Source organism: Blastomyces gilchristii (genome assembly GCF_000003855.2).
Source record: "Blastomyces gilchristii SLH14081 genomic scaffold supercont1.6, whole genome shotgun sequence".
Lineage (NCBI taxonomy): Eukaryota > Fungi > Ascomycota > Eurotiomycetes > Onygenales > Ajellomycetaceae > Blastomyces > Blastomyces gilchristii.
Window position 1 is genome coordinate 421,440 of NW_003101677.1, and position 4,055 is coordinate 425,494.

Here is a 4,055-nt window from a genome sequence, read left to right on the forward strand (position 1 = left end):
AAGAAAAACTTTCAAATCTTCAGAAATAGAAGACTTATTCTCAAAGTCTTAAATCAGAATATCTTACAAAGAAACAAGCTAAACTCAAATCTCATTTTCAGAATTAGAAATGAAATTAATCAGCAGTTCTTTTCTCAGTTAATAACTGATATTACAGTTCAAAAATCAGTTATAGCTTCAATTGAGTCATTCTTCTTTGAAAACTTCATCATTATGACTATAATGTCTGAATTCAGTGCAGAATTCTCTATTCAGAATGAGAATCTCTGAAAATCAGCAGTAGAATCTTTGTTAAACACAACAATTCTATCTGAGAGAGATGAAAAGTGAGACAAATTCATTCTTTATAATATTTCAGTTGAAAGTTTTGTCTGTGAAGAAGAAATGCTACTTCTCAAAAATGAAATAGAAGAATATAACTCTATTCAACTGAGAAAAGAGCCTGTGTGACTAAATTCAATTGAGTTCAGACAAAGTAGAAGAAATGCCTCTATTCTAGTATATACAAAGACACTTGAACAGTCAAAGATCTCTGAAGTAAGAGTAACAGATTTGAAAATAAGAGTTCATGAATATAAAAACTCAAGAATGAATCTCAAAGCTCAAACACAGTGTTTAAACTATCAAATATATGAATACTTTGCAATCTTCTATTTTAGAGACTTAAAATATGCATTCTGTGCCAGAGATCATAAAACTAGTAAGCATAAATGTGAAACATGCTCAAAAAGAGATGAAATATGTCAATACACTATACTTAAATGCTCTATTTGCAAAGAAAAACATGCATCTAGCTCAAAAGAATGTATATTTACTTCAAGAACTCAAAAGAACTGAAGAAAAGATGAAGCTCAAAGTAAATCTAGAACTGAAGAGAATAGTCAAGTCAGTAAACTCATAACTACAAGCTTAAAAAGAAGAAACTCTTAACTATCTAAATCTTCAAACTTCAATTCTTCAGTTAAATGTAAACAGAATTTGAATTCTCAAACTTCTGTTAAGATTAGAGAATTGAGAAATGACTCTGATGATAAACTAAATATAATACAAGTAGTTGAGATTTCTACTTTTCAGAATAGTTATAATTTACTATCTGATAATAGTGATTAGATTCTACTCTACTCTCTTTTAGTATAAATATACAATAAAAATAACAAAAAAAGTTTAAAAACTCTTCAAAAATCACATTTATTCAAAATAATGTGAATAGAAACTCAAATTGCATTTATTCTTGTCTTCAAATTGTATTTAAATAAAAAGTTGATTTTATACTGCTTCAGAAGCTGAATTTTGATACTGAGTAAAAATATGTTATTTCTCATTTAAGTTACTACTACTTTCTATCTCAAAAGTCTGAGATAAAGTCAAGAGTAGTGATCTATGAAAGAAAGAAATCAAGATATTAATTTAATCTAAGATTTCATATCATATCTGACTCTGATATTCTAGTGAGTGATATTATAGTTAAAGAGAATAAGTTTGATACTATACAGCTTATAAATATCTATAATGAAAAGTTATTGAAGAAAAATAATAATATCTGAATGATTAATAGAGAATTTCTGAACATAACTCTATCAAGAAACTCTATAATTGCAGAAGATTTCAATGCACATTATCTCTGATGAAATTCAGAATGCAAAAGAGTAGTAAGAGCTGATAATCTGATTGAATGAATCTTTGAGCATTTAATAGATTTAGTTAACAAGTCTGATCAACAAACATTCTTTAGAAAAGACATGAAATGAAAATCTATTATAGATCTAATCTTCATATCACAAAATCTAATGAAAAAAAGACTTGTAAACTGATTTATTAATTCAAATGAGACATCAGAATCAGGTCATGAGATTATTCAATTTAATATTGAACTGAGTGAGAAATAAATGAGTGAAAACTCTCTTCTCTCTAATCAGTTTAACTTTGAAAAAGCTGACTGAAAGATAGTTGAAGAAAGTATAAAACTGTTAAAATCTGAAAGACAGAGTGAGCTATATTGAAATTCTAATCAAGATATCTCAAATGAAATGCTTGAGAATAGAGTGAAGCTCATTACATCTATTATTCTAGCAAGTGTTAAAGATAATATTTCAAAGAGAAAGTCTTCTGAGTATTCAAAACCTTGATGAAATGAGAATATCACATCTAAAAGAAAACAATTGACTACTGCTAGAAGAGATTGAAAGAATGATATAATTTCTGATAAAGAGTTCAAAGCTGTCAGAAATGAATATTTTTCAGATATTAAAAGAGCTAAAACAGACTGCTGAAATAAATTTCTTGAAGAAGCATAAGAAAAGAAAGTTTTTAAAGCTTTTAACTATACTAAAATAAGAAGTGTAGCAGAACTTTCAATCTTAGAATATGAGTTTCAGAATGAATCATATACAGCAAACTCTTTTAAGAAAAAATATCAAGTGTTTATAAGAACTCTCTTTCAAAACTCATTAGATTCAGATTCAGAGAAAGAGAATATATCACTTCTTAACTATATTAATGAAAATGACTGAGAATGATCTGATCTTACATAAGATGAATTAGAGTCAGCTATCTTCTCAAGTTCAGTTAAAACTACTGCAGAGCCTGATTCACTTAATCACTTGATTATTCAAAATACATACTTCTACTTAAAGAATGAATATTTTAAGCTCTTTTTCAATCTCTTGAAAAATAAATATCATTCTGAATGCTGAAGAGAAGCCACTAAAGTGATTCTTATAAAATCTAATAGAAAAAACTTTCAATTTCTCAGTCATATAGAGTAATATCTCTATTGAACTGTCTAGAAAAGATTTTAGAAAAGATAATAACTACTTAACTATCTTTTATAAGCTCTATCAGTAATTCACTTTTATTCAGTGAATAAATAAGAGATAGAAAACAATGTTCTGCAATTGACACTGTTCTCTCAGTTGTTCATAATATTTAAATAGCAAAGCATGAAGATCTGATCTCAACTGCAGTTTTTATTAATATAAAAGAAGCATTTGATCATGTTTCAAAGTCAAAGTTAATTCAGAATTTGAGAATGTTAAAACTGTCACTTTCTCTAATAAAATGAGTTAAGTGTTTTATGTCTAAAAGAATCATATAACTTTTCTTTGATGAAATGAAACAAGACAAGACTGAGATAAAAATAGAAGTACTGTAAGAATCTTCAATCTCACTCATTTTATTTACAATATACACTGCATATCTATTCAAAGATAGAAATATGAGAATAGTGTAATCTCTGAGTTATATGAATGATATTGATCTAGTCTACAGCTCAAAAACTATCAAAGAGAATTTGAAAGTAATTGAAGAAGCTGCAAAGAAAATCTTTGTTAGAGCAGATATCAATTAAATTCAATTTGATATAAATAAAACTGAGTTAATTCATTTCTTTTCTAGATTCAATGAGAAAGAACTATCCCTAACTCTTTTAAATAGAGAGATTAAACCCAGTGTAAATGTCAAATAATTAGAAGTATGATTAAACTCCAAGTTGAATTTTAAATATCACATTGAACAAAGAACTGTCAAGACAGAAAGACTATTGAATAACATAATCAGACTATTAAATACAGAGAGAGATCTATTCTTCCAGGCTATGAGACAGTTATATATAGTCTGTATTACCTCAGTAGCTGATTATGAAGTTCAAGCTTGATGAAATAATCAAGAGAATTTCACTGAACTCTTTCAAAGTCTGTAAACCAGAGCTTTGAGAAGAATTCTGAGAGCATTCAAATCATCTTCTATTAAAGCAATGAAAATTGAAGCTTCAATTTCTTCTTCTACTATTAGATTTAAAAAGGCCTGTATAAACTATGCTCTGAGAGTTATAAAGATGAGCTTAAATTATATAATCAGAGAAAGAGTCTCTTCTTCATTTTCATTAATTAACTCTGGAAATGAACTGAATTGAATAGATTTCTTGATTGAATGAAAATAATTCTTCAAAGGAAAATGTCTTCTCAACTGTATAGACTATACTCTCTGATTAAATATCAATTTTTCTTCTTTAATATGAAAAGGTGATTATGAGAGGTATCTCTTCTGAGAGAAAGCTT